General features: G+C 44.9%; 1 protein-coding gene across 1 annotated transcript in view; it reads left to right on the plus strand.

The window, feature by feature from the left end:
• Window positions 1-5,497: 5,497 nt before the first annotated feature.
• LOC136858594 (uncharacterized) overlaps window positions 5,498-20,378 on the plus strand; it is a 259,902-nt gene continuing 245,021 nt past the window's right edge. Inside the window, exon 1 of the mRNA XM_067138267.2 lies at window positions 5,498-5,742. The gene's annotated coding sequence lies outside the window, so the exon portion shown is untranslated. The remainder of the gene's footprint in view (window positions 5,743-20,378) is intronic.

The following is a 20,378-nucleotide window of genomic DNA, read 5'->3' on the forward strand; positions in this document are numbered from 1 at the left end:
AGCGTGGATAGAAGAGGTGGAGGCTGATCTACGTACCAGGCGAGTCCGGAGATGGAGGACTAAGGCAATCGACAGAGAGCTTTGGAAGAAGATTGTTGCGGAGACCAAGGTTCTGCAAGGACCGTAGCGTCAAGGAGTAAGTAAGTAAGTAATATCATTATTTGCTTTACAACCCATTTCACGGTTTTCGGAGACGCCGAGGTGCCGGAATTTAGTCATATAGGTGTTCTTTTAGTGCCAGTAAATCTACCGACACGAGGCTGGCGTATTTGAGCACCTTCAAATACCACCGGACTGAGCCAGGATCGAACCTGCCAAGTTGGGGTCAGAAGGCCAGCGCCTCCAACGTTGAGCCACTCATTCCGGGATTTCCTTTTTCTTTTTAATGCTGGTCTGAGGTTTGGGCAGGGATCGCTCAGCCTTGTGAGATTGTTTAATGTTTTAATTTTTTTTTGCTACTTGCTTAACGTCTCACTAACACATCGAAGGTTTTCGGCGGAGGATGTATGGGAAAGGGCTACGATTGGGAAGGCAGTGGCCATGGTCTTTGTTAAGGTACACCCTCAGCATTTGACTAGTGTGAAAATGGGAAACTACGAAAAACCACCTTCAGAGCCGCCGACGGTGAGATACGAACCCACTATCTCCGGAATGTAAGGTATAGCACGGCCATCTCCTAGTGAGATGAACTGAAGAGCTGTGTAAAGTGAGAAGCGACGAAGCCAAGACATACGCAGATGTTGTCACGCTCTCCATGTACGTGAATAAGTTAAAATCCAATATTTGTAAGTCATCTGATTTGGTAACGGTCATTCTGGTAGGTCTAAGGCTCAAACTGGGATATGAGTCCTTTTTCTGTTTCAGAGAGAGAAAGAGCGATAGGTTGCATCCCTGTCACGACTAACCAAGGAGGCTGCATGAGCCAAACACCCACTTCTATTGTTATCTCCTATTCTTCTTGTTCTTCCTGGTATTAAGTGACAGGGAGGGATTCAGTTAGGTGAAAATGTAGTAAGCAGTCCGGCCTATGCTGACGACTTGGTCTTAATGGCAGATTGTGCTGAAAGCCTGCAGTCTAATATCTTGGAACTTGAAAATAGGTGCAATGAAAATGGTATTAAACTTAGCCGTTCTAAGAATAAATTGATGTCAGTAGGTAAGAAATCTATGAGAAATGAATGTCGGGTTGGGGATGAAAAGCTGAAACAGGTAGATAATTTCAAGTATTTAGGATGAATGTTCTCCAAGGATGGTAGTATAGTAAGTACAGTAAGACTGAATCAAGGTGCAGTAAAGGTAATGCAGTGAATTCGCAGTTGCGATCAACAGTATTCTGTGAGAGGAAAGTCAGCTCCCGGACGAAACTCCTTACATCGGACTGTTTTAGACCAACTTTGTTTTACGTGAGTGAAAGCTGGCTGGACCTAGGATATCTTATTCATCATCATCATCATCATCATCATCATCATCATCTGTTTACCCTCCAGGGTCGGCTTTTTCCCTCCGACACAGCGAGGGATCCCACCTCTACCGCCTCAAGGGCAGTGTCCTGGAGCTTCAGACTCTTGGTCGGGGATACAACTGGGGAGAATGACCAGTACCTCGCCCAGGCGGCCTCACCTGCTATGCTGAACAGGGGCCTTGTGGAGGGATGGGAAGATTGGAAGGGATAGGCAAGGAAGAGGGAAGGAAGCGGCCGTGGCCTTATGTTAGGTACCATCCCGGCATTCGCCTGGAGGAGAAGTGGGAAACCACGGAAAACCACTTCCAGGATGGCTGAGGTGGGAATCGAACCCACCTCTTCTCAGTTGACCTCCCGAGGCTGAGTGGACCCCGTTCCAGCCCTCATACCACTTTTCAAATTTCGTGGCAGAGCCGGGAATCGAACCCGGGCGTCCGGGGGTGGCAGCTAAATACGCTAACCACAACACCACAGAGGCGGACTTATCTTATTCATAAATTAGAAGTAACAGACATGAGAGTAGCGAGAATGATTGCTGGTACAAACAGGTGGGAGTAACGGCGGGAGGGTACTCGGAATGAGGAGATACAGGTTAAGTTAGGAATGAACTCGCTGGATGAAGTTGTACGCACAAACCAGCTTCGGTGGTGGGGTCATGTGACGCGAATGGAGGAGGATAGGTTACGTAGGAAAATAATGGACTCTGTTATGGAGGGTAAGAGGAGTAGAGGGAGACCAAGACGACGATGGATAGACTCAGTTTCTAACAATTCTAACTAGTTAGGCTACAAATAGAGGATTGTGATATAAATAAATAATTGCACAGACAGGAATTAATAGGAGTACGATACATGCTGTCCTAGACTATGTAATAATATAACGTCTACGACAAAAATAAACATCTTAGAAACTACAATTTAGGAATCGGGTGAAGTTAGTGAGTATGCGTAATTGTAATATTTAAGGTAGTAATAGATAAATTGTAACAAAATTATGTATGAGTCAAAATGGTCTGAATTGCAATAAATGATTGCTCTCTCCCGAGTATCTGGCTATCCGGAACTCGGGGATGAGGGTATTCTATTCCATTCTAATAAATTCACAGAGGCTTGCAGACTGACTGCTGAAAGGCATAACAGTATACAATGAAGATGTATGTTTTTATTACTTCTCGCCTTTCCCTAATTGCTTGGAGTGAGCTCTTTGGATGTATTTGGCCCAGTTTTATGGTTGGATGCCTTTCCTGACGCCAACTACATGTTGACGGATTTATTCACTATTACGTGTTTCTGTGGTGCTTTTTAGTGTGGATGTGTTGTGTGTAGATGAAGGTAAGCCTATGCATTGAGACAAACACGTACACACCGCCTCCGAGCTTAAGGAGTTAACTATACGCAGTTAAAATCCCCGACTTGGCCAGGAAATGAATCTGAGACCCTCTGAACTGAAGGAGCCAAGGAGCCGGACTCTATAATTACCTTCTGTGGTCATGTGAATCATCCTGAATTTGTGATTTCTGAAGATGTGATTGAAATAGGCTGCGTTGTGCGGGGAATAAGACTTCACGTGATGTCCTGGCACGACGGAGTTACTGTTGATATAACAAAATGCGTATGTCCAATGCTTGCCCAGTTTCTCTACGGAGTCGGGTATGAAGTGAGAGGACGCTTTGTAGCGAGCTTCTACGACCGGATGCTCCTCCTGACGTCAACCTCATCAGAGGAGTCAATGAGATGAGACGAATGACATGATATGACCGGGCGAGTTGGCCGTGCGCGTAGAGGCGCTCGGCTGTGAGCTTGCATCCGGGAGATAGTAGGTTCGAATCCCACTATCGGCAGCCCTGAAGATGGTTTTCCGTGGTTTCCCATTTTCACACCAGGCAAATGCTGGGGCTGTACCTTAATTAAGGCCACGGCCGCTTCCTTCCAACTCCTAGGCCGTTCCTATCCCATCGTCGCCATAAGACCTATCTGTGTCGGTGCGACGTAAAGCCCCTAGCAAAAAAAAAAAAAAAAAAAGACATGATATGATTGTAGGAAGGGAGAGGGTGAAACCCGGTGCCGAAACATAGCCTACTCCTGTCGAATAGCGCCAAGGTGTCTGCTCAAGGCTTGACATCTTCATCCGACGAACAAATCACCATCAACAGTGCCATTTGACCTCACTCCACATGGAAATTTTAGAGAGGTTTAGAACTGAATCTAGGCTTTTGGCACGCAATCTAGTGATTATATATAGCACCACCTCTCCTACCCTGTCGGCCAATAGTATTCTGATGGTGAAATATTTTTGAACAACGGGACTCGAACCGGCTAACCACAGTGTCAGATCATATAGACTTAACGATGATTGCCACCAGGCGGACTGTTGACAAAACAAATTGGCAGTCAGAAAATTTCTAGAAGTGTTGCTAGGCACACTTTTCTTAAAATCTGTTTCTAAAAGACTTTTCAAGTCATGGTGCTTGTTGTTTAAAGGGACCTAACATCTAAGGTCATCGGCCCTCTTATCAAACCATTTGTTAAGAATGTAGTCATGTCCGCCTCTGTGGTGCAGTGGTTACTGATTAGCTGCCACCCCCGGAGGCCCGGGTTCGATTTACGGCTCTGCCACGAAATTTGAAAAGTGGCACGAGGGCTGGAGCGGGGCGCACTCAGCCTCGGGAGGTCAACTGAGTAGAGGTGGGTTCTATTCCCACTTCAACCAACCTGGAAGTAGTTTTCCGTGGTTTCCCACTTCTCCTCCAGGGAAATGCCGGGATGGTACCTAACTTAAGGCCACGGCCGCTTCCTTCCCTCTTCCTTGTCTATCCCTTCCAATCTTCTCCCCCCCCCGCAAGGCCCCTGTTCAGCATAGCAGGTGATACCGCCTGGGTGAGGTACTGGTCATCCTCCGCAGTTGTATTCCCGGACCCAATGTCTCACACTCCAGGACACCGCCCTTGAGGCGGTAGAGGTGGGATCCCTCGCTGAGTCCGAGGAAAAAACCAACCCTGGAGGGTAAACAGATAAGGAAGAAAATGAAGGAGAAGAAGAATGAAGCCATACTTTCTTACTTTCTAGTGTCGACTTGGTAAAATGTAACATAAAAGCTTTCCCGTCTGTCAAACACACACAATTTCAACACTATAAACATACCTATAAAAATACCAACTTATATACAAAGAATGACATGTTTCGTTCTATAAGAACATCCTCAGATTCTATCAAATCACTTAAATAATGCGCATATATGTACAGTATTGTTTACGTTGCGTAAACTTGTCAATGATAGAGAGTTAGGTAATAATGTGAACAAGTATTAACAAATAATGATCTTAAAAGTATTAATAATATAATGTTATTTGCTTTACGTCCCACTAACTACTACTTTTACGGTTTTCGGAGATGCCGAGGTGCCGGTATCTATTCCCGCTGGAGTTCTTTTACATGCCAGTAAATCTACCGACACGAGGCTGACGTATTTGAGCACCTTCAAATACCACCGACCTCAGCCAGGATCGAACCTGCCAAGTTGGGGTCAGGAGGCCAGTGCCTCAACGGTCTGAGCCACTCATCCGAGCAATACAAGTATTCAACATCACCATATTAACATCCTGAAGTATTACAGCTTATCAGATCATGCACATATTATGGGACTCCCCGGCTAAATGGTTAGCGTGCTGGCCTTTGGTCACAGGGGTCCCGGTTTCGATTCCCGTGAGGGTCGGATGTTTTAACCTTAATTGATTAATTCTTCTGGCACGGGGACTGGGTGTATGTGCCGCCTTCATCATCATTTCATCCTCATCACGACGCGCAGGTCGCCTACAGGTGTCAAATCAAACAACCTGCACGAGGCCTCTCCGGAGGCCACACGCCATTATTATTATTATGTACATATTGTGGCTTGTCGATAAAGGTGACATCACTAGGAGGATGCGGTCTTCTCTTGAAATCCGTGGGCAACAGAATGGGAGGACACCTGACGCGGAGGCTCAATCATTGCTACGAGAAGAATGCTTGCGTTAATTGGAGAGCATAGAGGCGTTGAGCGGACGGCAAGCTCCTGCGTCACTGATTAGCGGATTTAGCAGCTCGGGCTCCGCGGAGTGAACCTGTCTTTTGGCTGGCTCAGTTCGATGAAGGACGCTGTGAGCCAAGGATGTATTCTGTGTACGGCGCGCAGACAACTCGTGCAGTCAAGAACCGATACGGGAAGTGAACGATACGGGGTCAAGTGCACTCTTTGTACCGATGAAGATAGTGTGACATCTGCTGTTCAACTTTTTTTGACAGGTAAGACCAAACCTTGAGAATCACGTGTGGGATGATAATAACTTCACATTCCTGTCTACGTTTTCGGATACATTCTTTGAAATTATTAGTAGTGATGGTAATTATTGTTTTAAGCGGAATAAAACGAGACATTCTTCCCTCTTTTAACACTACTCAAACAAGAAATACAATAATTATAATAACCGAATGGAGTACGCTATGGAGCCACGCTCTCCATTCCGGAGGCGAGTGGGTTCGAAAACCACCGTCGACTGTCCTGAGAATGGTTTCCCATGTTTACTTCCAGACGAATGTCAGGACAGTTCTTATTCATAGGCCACAGCAGAATCCTTCCACCTCCTTATCCACTGTCATTCACCATCGTTCATTTCATCTCCATTAGCTCCTGAAAAGAGATTGGTGTCAGAAAGGGCATCCAGCCGTAAAACATGGCATAAATATCATCTCGCCTCATATTCGTCCGGCATCTTGGCTGAATGGTCAGCATAGTGCTCTTCGGTTCAGAGGGCCCCAAAATTGATTTCCGGGTGGGTCACAGATTTTAATCTTCTTCTTCTTTTTCTTGATCTGTTTACCCTCCAGGGTCAATTTTTCCCTCGGACTAACCGAGGGATCCCACCTCTACCGCCTCAAGGGCAGTGTCCTGGAGCGCCAGACTTTTGGGTCGGGGGATACAACTGGGGAGAATGATCAGTACTTCGTCCAGGCGGCCTCGCCTGCTATGCTGAACGGGGGCCTTGAGGAGGGATGAGAAGATTGGAAAGGACAGGCAAGGAAGAGGGAAGGAAGCGGCCGTGGCCTTAAGTTAGGTATCATCCCGGCATTTGCCTGGAGGAGAAGTGGGAAACCACGGAAAACCACTTCGAGGATGGCTGAGGTGGGAATCGAACCCATCTCTACTCAGTTGACCTCCCGAGGCTGAGTGGACCCCGTTCCAGCCCTCGTACCACTTTTGAAATTTCGTGGCAGAGCCGGTAATCGAACCCGGACCTCCGGGAGTGGCAGCTAATCACACTATCCACTACACCACAGAGGCGGACAGATTTTAATCTTAAATGGTTAATTCTCTTGGCTCGAGGACAGGAAATTTGTACTGTCCCCAACATCGCTGAAACTCTCACACACAACACTATTCTCCACTAGAATAACACGCACCGAGCTCGATAGCTGCAGTCGCTTAAGTGCGGCCAGTGTCCAGTATTCGGGAGAGAATGGGTTCGAACCCCACTGTCGGCAGCTCTGAAGATGGTTTTCCGTGGTTTCCCATTTTCACACCAGGCAAATGCTGGGGCTGTACCTTAATTAAGGCCACGACCGCTTTCTTCCCACTTCCAGCCCTCTCCCGTCCTATCGTCGCCATAAGACGTATCTGTGTCGGTGCGACGTAAAACAAATAGCAAAGAAAAAAAAAGGAGAATAACACGGCAGGTGCCAACCGCCATCGTCGGAGGGTGTGTCCTACAGGGGCTGCACCAGGCTAGAAATGTCCACACGGAATTTAAAAAAAATTCACCCCCGACCTCATATCAAAAAACGGGACAACGCGGTAGACATACATACTATAATAATAATAATAATAATAATAATAATAATAATAATAATAATAATAATAATAATAATAATAATCTCAGCGAGTTAGTCGTGCGGTTAGGGTCACGCAGCTGTGAGCTTGCATTCGGGAGATAGTGGGTTCGAAGTCCACTGTCGGCAGCCCTGAAGATTGTTTTCCGTGGTCTCCCATTTTCACACCAGACAAATGCTGGAGTTGTACCTTTATTAAGGATACGGTCGCTTCCTTCCAACTCCTAACCTTTTCTTTTCCCATCGTCAGAATAAGACCTATCTCTGTTGGTGCGACGTAAAGCAATTTGTTATAATAATAATAATTTTACTTCCGACTAACTACATTTTTATGGTTTTCGGAGACGCCAGCGTGCCGGAATTTTGTCCTGCTGTGGTGTTCTGGCACTTTCAACTACCACCGAACTGAGCCAGGATCGAACCTGCCAAGTTGGGCTCAGAAGGCCAGCGCTCCACCGTACGAGCTACTCAGCACGTCGAGGGAATTACTACGAAAGACATTGTGATTGCTCTGTGGGAAGAGAACAGTAGCTGATCTTCAGCAAGTGAGTTCAGATGCGAAAGATAAATGTGATGAACGTGACTTTAGTGGGAGGGAGCAGTATCAGACTGAACTAGAAGTCCCTTGGTTCTACTATAGACCTCCCAGAATAGAGCTTCTCTCTGTCGTGATTGTTGGTGGAAATGAAAGCGAATCTGCGGACAATGCTGAATGCTGTATCAGTAAACAAACTGAACTGTTTGGATGTTTATCCGTAGGCAGGCGTTTCGCAATCAGATATTAGCTGCGACCTTCGGGGATCCCAAGTTCGACTCGCGATGTTGGTACAAGCTGTCCTCAAAGTGACTTTCCACGATATTTTGCACACTCACCCCAGGAAAATGTTGAATTGCAGCTTATTTGTCACCTACCATAAGCCTAAAAGATTTCAGTTAGAAGTACTAACACCTCTCCTCTCTAGGGTAATTCAATTTGTGATTTGTGAGACGTGTATAGCGATCACGGATCCCCAGCCCTGACAGAGAATACACTTCGACTGTCCTTTCCGGTCAACTCTGGTTCTTCATCATCCTGATTGCATAAGGTTTATGCGGCCAAGGGAGTTTTTAATTTTCCAGCATTCATATACTGTATATTATCTTCATTACCTAATACCCCTGTCCCCACTTTTTCTTACAAGGGTCAAGAATGTTCGTCTTTCTTCTTTCACTTATATGACAAAGGGATGGTCATCTCGTTGTTATTCCCCTTAAAATACAATCGCCACTTCCACAAACCCCGTAATGAATTAATAGTAGATAATATCCACGTACCTAAGTACAGGGACTGATATACCAGATATTTTAGATTCACGTGATCAAATAGACTGTATCATTATTCGACTTTAAATAGGGTAGATTATGGGAGGCTACATATGAAAATTAAGGCTATTGGGCTAGACAAACGAGTGACTGAATAGGTGGCTAAATTTCTAGAAAAAATAACTCACAAAATTAGAGTAGTCCGCCTCTCTGTTGTAGTATTTTGTGTGACTAGCTGCCACCCCCGGAGGCCGGGTTCCAATCCCAGCTCTGCCACAAAGTTTGAAAAGTGGTACGATGGTTGGAAAGGGTCCACTCAGCCTCAGAAGGTCAACTGAATAGAGGAGGGTTCGATTCCCACCTCAGCCATCCTCCAAGTGGTTCTCCGTGGTTTCCCCACTTTTCCTGCAGGTAAATGCTGGGATGGTACCTTGCTTAAGGCCACGGCCACTTCCTTCCCTCTTCCTATCCCTTCACAAGGCCGCTGTTCAGCATAGCAGGTGAGGCCGCCTGGGCGAGGTACTGGACTTCCTCCCCAGTTGTATCACCCGACCCAAAGTCTCACGCTCCAGCACTGCCCGAGGGTAAAACCAACTCTGGAAAAAAGAAAGAAAGAAAGAAAGAAAGAAAGAAAGAAATAAAGAAAGAAAATTAGAGTAGGTGAAACACTAGTCCAGGGGCAGTCTGGGCGAGGCGGTAAAGGCGTGCTCGGTTCACCTGGAAGGACGTGGGTTCGAGTCCCCGTCAGGAAGTCATAAAATTTAAGAAATGAGATTTCCAATTCCGGAGGTTCACTCATCCTACACAAAAAATGAGTACCAGGTTAATTCCTGGGGGCAAAGGCGGCCGGGCGTAGAGCTAACAACTCTACCCCATCAAGTGCTGAGGTCACGGATAGTGGAAGCCTTTACCTTCCACCCCTCCCAGGGCGTACATGGTCTGTACGGAGAAGCCTATGCTTTGCTTTCGAAAGACTAGTTCATCGGCCCAGGTGATACATTATAAGATCCTGGAATGATTAGAGGGGAGTTACGCAAGGTAGTTTTATTGGGCCTCCATATTTTTTATATACAGTGTGTGTGTCGTCTGCCCCTTTCAGTCTTAGATATTCGACCACCTTTCAAACGTAAAGAGCAAGATAGGTCTAAATCCCTTTGCCTACCTGCGACATTGAATCGTGGAATTGAGTAGAATTTGCAGAGGTAACTAGTCATTGTCCGCCTGTCTGGTGTAGTGGTTACCTGTAGTTACCTGCTACACACGGAGGTCCGGGTTCGATTTCCGGCTCTGCCACGAAATTTGAAAACTGGTACGAGGGATGGAACGGGATCCACTCAGCCTCTGGAGGTCAACTGAGTAGAGGTGGAGTCGATTCCCACCTCCGCCATCCTCGAAGTGGTTTTCCGTGGTTTCCCCACTTCTCCTCCAGGCAAATGCGGGGATGGTACCTAACTTAAGGCACGGCCGCTTCCCTTCCTCTTCCTTGCCTGTCCTTCACAAGGCCCCTGTTCAGCATAGCAGGTGAGGCCACCTGGTCGAGGTACTGGTTATCTTCCCCAGTTGTATCCCCCGACTCAAAGTCTGGAGCTCCAGGACACTGCCCTTGAGGCGGTAAAGGTGGGATCCCTCGCTGAGTCCGAGGGAAAAATCGAATCTTGAGGGTAAACAGATTACGAACGAACGAACAAATTCTGAACTGGAATATGCAGACAGGTTTACCTTGCTGCAAACACCACAGTATGTTAAAGAATCACATCTCTCTTAAGCCCAGATAGTTGCAACTATTCACTACGAGAAGAGCAGGTAGGCCTGCCTATTACTTTGTTAAATGAGTACGGCACTACGTTTCAGGTGGTATTCACAATGAATTTGTCCGTAGTCGGTGTTTCATCATCATCATCATCATCTGTTTACCCTCCAGGGTCGGCTTTTCCCTCGGACACAGCGAGGGATCTCACCTCTACCGCCTCAAGGGCAGTGTCCTGGAGCTTCAGACTCTTGGTCGGGGATACAACTGGGGAGAATGACCAGTACCTCGCCCAGGCGGCCTCACCTGCTATGCTGAACAGGGGCCTTGTGGAGGGATGGGAAGATTGGAAGGGATAGACAAGGAAGAGGGAAGGAAGCGGCCGTGGCCGAATGTTAGGTACCATCCCGGCATTCGCCTGGAGGAGAAGTGGGAAACCACGGAAAACCACTTCCAGGATGGCTGAGGTGGGAATCGAACCCACCTCTACTCAGTTGACCTCCCGAGGCTGAGTGGACCCCGTTCCAGCCCTCGTACCACTTTTCAAATTTCGTGGCAGAGCCGGGAATCGAACCCGGGCCTCCGGGGGTGGCAGCTAATCACGCTAACCACTACACCACAGAGGCGGACAGTCGGTGTTTACGTGGCGATAATTATTATGTCTGTTTATTATAACGTCCCTAGAAGAATATCTGAGACTTCAGAAAAGTGAAGTCTTCGAAAAGGATGCCTAGAAGAGCAAGAAATGAAATTTAAAGAAAAGGCATGACTCAATAATTTTTCGAACCCTCACTGCTTTCTGTGGCTTATCCAGGTACATCTAACGTGCCTAATTCCGCGCAGCTACTTACTACTTGAACGTCTAGCTCTTACAACTCTGTATTCACAAGGAGAACGAAAGTTCTTGCTTTGTAAATTTACTGATGTGTTACAGCCTTATGGTCCAGTTTGATGACTTTATTGAACGCCGTAACGGTAGTAATTACATGGCGTAAGCTATCACAACTTCTGTACAGCATTTGCATGTCATAGATTATATCATACTGTGAAAAATGCGTTTCTATCAATTTCGATCTGATGAGACTATACAAAATGGCGGTGAATTGACATGTCTGTAATTGGTCCTTACCTATCACGTTTTCTATCATACCGTGCCCTCCCTTCTCTGTCGAAAGAAAATGGCCTCTTGAACCAATGAGAAGGTGCTAACATAAGGGCCTAGGAAAATAGGAACATTCCCAGAGAGGAAGCTAGGTGGACCGAGGTGAGGGAGCTTTCCATCTGTAAATCCATCTGTCTTTTATTCACTGACAACAACATATGTACAACATTATAACTGAAGCACTCTTTCAAAAGTAAACCAATAAACTCCTATTGGCATCTTACGTACAAGAAAGAACAGGATATCTATTATCTCCAGAAAATATAATGGAAACAAGTAGTACTAGAAAGTAATATTAAACGTTAACATTAAAGAAAAAGAAACGGCCTCCAACTGGCCATAGGCCCCTGGACTACGAACCCGGCCCATCCAAACAGCACAGCACACACAGAAGCACAACTCAAATCCACTTACACACACATTCGCGGCCACAAGCATTAACCTCTCACTCAATACACACACATACAACATTCACTCACGACTTACGCTCCGATGTTCGCAGCCCAGAAGGCTTGGGTTCGAAAGGAACCTCCCAGTAGTTGCTCAAGAGAGCGACAAATAATTAGTGAGAATCTAACGCTGGATGCAACCAGCCACCAAGACTACGTTTGAGAAGGGAAGTGGAAGGGACAGGAGGGGGAACAACCAATGTAGAAACTCACTCACAGCGCAGGCGCACTTCAAGTGTCTGTTAGAGTCTTGTGAGAGAGCGTAATAGAAGTTTCTCGTAACACAATTTCTTAAATATAAAATGAAAATATTTCTTAAATGAAAATATCTGATACCAATCAGGTGCACAAATCTCTACTGACAGCTAAAGGAGTGGCTATGGTTTGTGCAGTACAGTAACGTTTCGTAAAAATGACTGGAGTATTGGACTCCGCTCTACATACAATGGTACAATGTTTTTGAGATGGGCCTCACTTACTGTCTTTTGTGCCTACCGTTTCTGCATTGTATGGGGAAGTCTATATCGTACTGTACCTTTCCAAGACATCAGTACATGAACCAGTTACGTTGTGAACGGTCATAGTACTAACTGTACATACAATTGCTGTAAGATGTTGCGCAAGATAGGACTAAGAGACATTTAGTTCCTAGCTGGTTGCATATGTTTGGAAAAAAATAGGGGCAGCTGTATCACCCGGTAGAATATATATCGCGCCGTTGTCATGTTGTCTTAAGCCACGTGCAGATATAGCAACGCCTCCTCACAAAGCCATTTGAATTGGCCCTCAAAACTATCTGATTGGCTAAGTTCACCAGCTGATGAAATGACAATGGAGAGAGACATTTTTTTTTCCACATTATTTATTAGCGTGTTCAACGCTCTAACGTTCATACACTCGATTCGCTTTGTGTCCGACCAGCCTGTATACGCACACTTTAGAGCCTATAATTATTTAGTATTGTAATTTTAAGAGGGGAAGGAGGCACCTTGTTGTTCGTGGGGCAATGCTTTTTCTCCATTCACTACCCTTGAATTTTCTCAACAATTTAGGGAAAAATGAATAAATAAATAAATAAATAATAATAATGTCCGCCTCTGTGGTGTAGTGGTTAGCGTGATTAGCTGCCACCCCCGAAGGCCCGAGTTCGATTCTCGGCTCTGTCACGAGACTTGAAAATTGTTACGAGGACTGGAACGGGGTCCACTCAGCCTCGGGAGGTCAACTGAGTAGAGATGGGTTCGATTCCCACCTCAACCATCCTCGAAGTGGTTTTTTCGTGGTTTCCCACTTCTCCTCCAGGCAAATGCCGGGATGGCACCTAACTTAAGCCCACGACCACTTCCTTCCCTCTTCCTTGTCTATCCCTTCCAATCTTCTCATCCCCCCCAAAAGGCCCCTGTTCATCATAGCAGGTGAGGCAGCCTGGACGATGTACTGGTCTTCCTCCCCAGTTGTATTCCCGACCCGATGTCTGAAGCTCCAGGACACTGCCCTTGAGGCAGTAGAGGTGGGGTCCCTCGCTGAGTCCGAGGGAAAAACCAATCGTGGAGGGTAAACAGATTAAGAAATAATAATAATAATAATAATAATAATAATAATAATAATAATAATAATAATAATAATAATAATAACTGAAACTGTCTTCATCGTATCTTAATAGCACAAAATATTCCAGTCATTTTACCATAATATTTTCCTAACATGATTAAACATTCCTGAAGTATTCTGAAATATGCCCCTTGGAAACACAAAAACAGGCGTTATATTTACACACAATTATCGCAGCATCATAAATCATGATTAGGTTAACGTTGAAGCATCAAACAACTGGAAAATTTAAGAAAAAGCTGGTACAAAGTAACCCTGTTTAACGGTGTTCAAATGTTAATTTTATGATACGATGGCAGTGATGATTGTATTTATTATTAATCTAGAAAATGTAGAAACTAATTAATTTCAATTAAAAATAAATACATTAACACTAAAATATTATTCCTTTATAGAACAGCAATAATACTTTATTAAGTTCCGGCGAGCTTTGCCCGGCTCTTTGACTGAATGTTGTGGCCTTCGGTCCAGAAAGCGCCAGATTCGATTCCCGGCTGGATCAGGGACTTAAGCCGCGTTTGGCTTATTCCCCTAACCCGAGCGTTCATTGCTTGTAATCGTCGTAATACACACCTCCATTTAAATAGAATACATCACACTAGCAACTAACGCCAATAGCTCACGCGGTAGAGCTCTGGTCTTCTGAGTTCAAGTTGGCGGGTTCGATTCCGGCGCAATCTGGTAGTACTTGAAGGTGCTCAAATGCGTCAGACTCGTCTCTGCATGTTAGAAAACTCCCAAGAGACAAACTTCCGGCACCTTTGCGTCTTCGCAAATCGCAAAGGTAGTTTGTGGATCGTAAAAACAAAAACATTATGATTACTGCCAACCAACACCGACACACACCATAGTGAATTCATCCCTCCACATGGAGTTGGCGTCAAGGAGGGAATCCGGCCGTAAAACTGGGCTTAATAATTTAAGTGCCTACCTTATATAATTGGGAAAATGCTGAGAAAGATGAAGGAGAAGAAACAAGTTTTGGCGATCTTTGTGATCTATGTGCTCCACAAAATTTGAACCACTGGGCCAAGGGGTCTAGAGAACCGGTTTATAAATCCGGCACATGGTAGAATTTCATCTTAAAGGTCGATGACCTCGACGTTTGATATCTTAAAACAGCAATAATTATCAAGTTTATTTCATCATAGGAGCACAGTGGTCTTCAGTTGGTCACTCAGACCGAAGATACTTGGGAATAGTAGCCAGTACTGAATTTGTAGTATAGCCTATTTTCTTCTTCTTCTTCTTCTTCTTCTTCTTCTTCTTCTTCTTCTCCTTCTCCTTCTTTTACTTTCCTTCATCTTCTTCTCCCTGGCCTTTTGGCAGCTACTTCCAATATGTGGATTTAGTCCGGTTTTACAGCCTGATCCTTTCCTGATGCTAACCATACTGTATGTGGAGGAATATATCGTCGCTGCCGAGAAAAAGCCTCCTATGTGAAATATTTAGCTTAGAACTTTGGCCGGTAATGTTCTGACATCTTCGTTCGTTCGTAATCTGTTTACCTTCCAGAATCGGATTTTCTCTCGGACTCAGCGAGGGATCCCTCCTCTGCCGTCTCAAGAGCAGTGTCCTGGAGCTTCAGACTCTGGGTCAGAGGATACAACTGGAGGAAATGACCAATACCTCGCCCAGGCGGCCTCACGTGCTCTGCTGAACAGGGGCCTTGTGGGGGAGTTGGAAAGTTTGGAAGGGATACAGTAGACAAGGAAGAGGGAAGGAAGCGGCCGTGGCCTTAAGTTAGGTACCAATCCGACATTTGCCTGGAGGAGAAGTGGGAAACCACGGAAAATCACTTTTAGGATGGCTGAGTTGACCTCCTGAGGCTGAGTGGACCCCGTTCTAGCCCTCGTACCACTTTTCAAATTTCGTGCCAGAGCCAGGAATCGAACCCGGGCCTCTGGGGGTGGCAGCTAATCACACTAGCCACTACACCACAGAGGCGGACGTTCTGTCATCTAAGGTGCAATATTGTGTGAATATTGTCAAGGCATTCTCGCTCTTCATAATGTATGCGCTGCGGGTCAGTATATCTCCAAAAATATTATCACATAGGAGGTTTTGTCCCAGCAAAGACGATATTCACTATTGCGAGTTTCTGAGATGGTTTGTAGAGGTACCTGCGTTTTATATTTAAATGAAGATTACTGTATGTACTGAAACGAACACAAATATTCATCACCAGATGCGGTTTATATTCTCGTCCCGGACGGGAATTGAACCCGCGTCCCTGTGAACCGAACGTCACTATGCTGAGTCGGAGTAGTATAGCATAGCTTATGAATACTTTTTCTATTATCTAGGTCAGATGTGAAGTTGTCAAGAAACTGGCATTTTGGGGGGGGGGGGCTGTGGTCAAGCTTACAGAATCGAATACCGGCGAAGACAGTGGATATCAAGACTGCATACATTTACGAGATCCGTCAGTAAATTTACTGGAACGCCAAATAACTCCCTTTCTGATTGGGAACATGGCATTCCGGTAGACTGTTTCTAGACCGAAAATTGTCTATGCTTGCCGGGATACGTGGTTCAGTCGGTAGAGCGCCGGATTTCTGAACCATAGTTGGAGGCTTCGATCCCTGTTCAGTGCGGTGGTGAGATACGCCAGTCCGTGTCAAAAGCTTCATCCGCACGCAGAAGAACTCGTATAGGGCAAAATTCGGCATCTCGGCATCTCTGAAAATCTTAAAATGGTTAGTAGTACGTTAAAATATTATTATTATTATTATTATTATTATTATTATTATTATTATTATTATTATTATTATTATTATTATGGCTCTTTAAATGGTCGGCGTACTGGCTTTCAGCTCAGAGGGTCCTGGGTTCGATTCGCGGCACGGACGGGAATTTTAAACACGTCATTAATTCCTCTACCTCTATATTTACTGAACCTGGCTTCATTATCGTGTGGCTTTTGCTAGTCTTGAGAAGGCCTTATAAGGTAGACCTTCCGACAAGTATGGACGGCGTCTGCTGTACATAGGAAACTGCGTGTTTGTCTGTTGGAGGGTAATACTGTGTATGGTATGCTAGTTGCAGGAATAATGGGAATCGAACCAGAAGCCAGTCGTCGGGGCAAGGGAATTTATGTTTAAAATACCACGGTCTAGCCACGAGTGGAACCTGGGGCCCCAACGAATGAAGGTCAAGCCATGTAGTCATGTAGCCGAACAGCTTATAGTTGTAAATGACTGTTGATATCATGGTATTAATAAATTAACCTCCACTTTACGTGGAATCCGAACAACAGTAATGAGACTATTCATTTCAAACTTGACATTCAAAGGTCGAGGTTGGAATGGTGGCCACCTGGTTGATAATCCAGTAACGATGCTGCTCAGCTATCATTCTTCTTCCATGAATGTGTGTATATGTAAAGCAAAGCAAAGCCTTTTCCGTACAGGCCATGAAGGCTCTTGGAGGGGTCAATGCATTGTTTCACTTAAGGGCCACTACGAGCGGTAAAGTGCATTGGTGCAGAGTTTCACTGAAGCCCTGATACCTATATTCGGTGTGGACATTTAAAAAAAATCTAAAAGCATGTGAGGGTATTTAACCAAGGAATACATTAGAGAAAGAATTATGTAAATAAGTTAAATGGCTAGGATTTGAATAAAAAAGAATCCGACTAAAGAAACCAGCGTTTTTAGGCTGTTTTTCCGAAAGTGCATTTAGACCGGAAATTATTTTCGAATTTTTTATTAGTCTGAAACCTTTTCAGCCCCTTTAGCCCTTCAACTTTCGGTATAAATGAGAAAAATGTTTAATTTTACGTTTTTCGTAGTATGGGAACCCCTACTTAGGGGCTGCCTGGCCGAGACGGTAAAAGCTTGCTCGGTTCGCCCGGAAGGACGTGGGTTAGAATCCCCGTCAGGAAGTTGTAAAATTTAAGAAACGAGATTTCCACTTCGGGAGGTGCATATGGCCCTGAGGTTCACACAGCCTACACCAAAAATGAGTACCAGGTTAATTCCTGGGGGCAAAGGCGGCCGGGCGTAGAGCTTGGTTGAGAATGGTGGAAGCCTTTACCTTCCACTCCTCCAAGGGCCTTCATGGCCTGTACGCAGGTGTCTTTGTCTTTGGGAACCCCTATTTTGTCTGCTAAGAATGTTTTCAGAATTAAAATGTAAATACCGTAATATACAATATTTTGAGCAAAAAGCATTCTCTGGATATCTTACTCCCTTTTATCCTTCTAAATTCTCCAACCATCAGTTCAACTCATTGTTAGCCTTCCTTGCTCGTTGAATCGTCATTTAAAGGTTCGATGATAAACCGTACACTTTGCTACAGCTCCACTACGAGCTGTAGTGGACGAGACCACTGGATATACGGTATTATTATTACTTTTTCTTTACCAGTTGCTTTACGTCGCACCGACACAGATAGGTCTATGGCGACGAAGGGGAAGAAAAGGGGCTAAGAGTGGGAAGGAAGGAAGCAGCCATGGCCTTAATTAAGGTGCAGCCTGGTGTGACATGAGAAACCACGGAAAACCATCTTTAGGGTTGCCGACAGTGGGTTTCGAAACCACTATCTCCCGAATACTGGATACTAGCCGCACTTAAGCGACTGCAGCTACCGAGCTCGGTACAGTATTATAAACAGGTTTAGGATGTGTGGTTTGATCTACCAACATTCTTATGATCATATTGCAAAACATAAAAATTTAGCATCCAACAAAAGCATACCATTTAACAGAAAGCTAGTCATTCAAATATTTCTTTAAATTTAGAATAATCCTGACTGTAACATTCAAATATTCTTTAAAACTTGCAGATATGCAATGTTCAGATTGATTATGGTCTTTTGCTATTGTTCAAGTGTCGCAAAAGATTTGGCAAGTAAAACAGTGCATGAGTCACAAGGTCATAGCTTAATGAATGTTGAAGGAAACCAGCTCACTGGAGATTTGGAACGGAAATCAACGCCCATGTATTTGATTCGTTGGCATCAACAGTGACACAGAAGGATCTTCTTTGTTGGAGTCCCTGGCTGTATAAAAGTTTCACTTAGTCTCATCATCCACTTTTTCTTCTTGCTATTTCCTTTACGTCGCACCGACACAGATATGTCTTACGGCGACGATGGGAGAGGAAAGACCTAGGAATTGGAAGGAAGCGGCCGTGGCCTTAATTAAGGTACAGCCCCGGCATTTGCCTGGTGTGAAAGTGGGAAACTACGGAAAACCACCTTCGGGGCTGCCGACATTGGGGCTCAAATCCACTATCTCCCGATTACTGGATACTGGCCGCACTTAAGCGACTGCAGCTATCGAGCTTGGTCATCCAGTTTTTAAGGGCAGATTTCAGGTGTCCTTAATATCCTACAAATTACATTAAAAGTTTCATATATGACAATATGAAAAAAAATTCTGTCAGTTAAACGCTATTTGTAATATCATTAAAAGTTAAACTGAAAAATCTGGAAATTAATTAAATAAGGAAGGACACGTTTCGTCCTATCAAGAATTAGCATCTGCAGATCACTCAAGTCATAGAAAGAAAGCCTACAACCTGCTTTTCAGTCTTTGACCGGGTCAGGGATGTAATGAATGAGCCATATATTCAGGCTATTATTACAATGGGGTCGCCACTCCCAAAGTGATTTATTCATGACTGACGAATGCTATGATACGAGAATGGAGAGTGTTGCTGGAATGAAAGATGACAGAGAAAACCGGAATACCCGGAGAAAAACCTGTCCCGCCTCCGCTTTGTCCAGCACAAATCTCACATGGAGTGGCCGGGATTTGAACCACGGTATTCAGCGGTGAGAGCCCGACGCGCTGCCGTCTGAGCCACGGAGGCTTATCAAGTCATAGAAGTAAATTTAAATTACTTTGTATATATGCTATATTGAGCAGTATATTACGAAGTAAATATATCATAACTGTATTGTTAATCATCATCATCATCATCATCTGTTTACCCTCCAGGTTCGGTTTTCCCCTCGGACTTAGCGAGGGATCCCACCTCTACCACCTCGCAGTGTCCTAGAGCTTCAGACTCTTGGTCGGGGGATACAACTGGGGAGTATGACCAGTACCTCGCCCAGGCGGCCTCCCCAGCTATGCTGAACAGGAGCCTTGTGGAGGGATGGGAAGATTGGAAGGGATAGGCAAGGAAGAGGGAAGGAAGTGGCCGGGATTTGAACCACGGTATTCAGCGGTGAGAGCCCGACGCGCTGCCGTCTGAGCCACGGAGGCTTATCAAGTCATAGAAGTAAATTAAATGTTAGGTACCATCCCGGCATTCGCCTGGAGGAGAAGTGGGAAACCACGGAAAACCACTTCCAGGATGGCTGAGGTGGGAATCGAACCCACCTCTACTCAGTTGACCTCCCGAGGCTGAGTGGACCCCGTTCCAGCTCTCATACCACTTTTCAAATTTTCGTGGCAGAGCCGGGAATCGAACCCAGGCCTCCGGGGGTGGCAGCTAATCACGCTAACCACTACACCACAGAGGCGGACTGGTTGTATAATGCTGAACATTATTGCTATGTTTACGTAAGAATTTTGTTTACATACCTTCATTTCCTCCTCTCTTCGCTTATGACTTATGAGAATGTCTTGAAAAGATAAATAAATAAATAAATAAATAAATAAATAAATAAATAAATAAATAAATAAATAAATAAATAAATAAATAAATAAATAAAACTAGTAGACATAAATTTGAACCTATCATCATATACACAGCTGAAATTTCTTATTTTCTTCGTTGCTAGAAATCAGTGAGGTGGGGTTAGTTGTAATGTATGCTTTAATTAAGAT

Source organism: Anabrus simplex, chromosome 1, assembly GCF_040414725.1.
Source record: "Anabrus simplex isolate iqAnaSimp1 chromosome 1, ASM4041472v1, whole genome shotgun sequence".
Classification (NCBI taxonomy): Eukaryota; Metazoa; Arthropoda; class Insecta; order Orthoptera; family Tettigoniidae; genus Anabrus; species Anabrus simplex.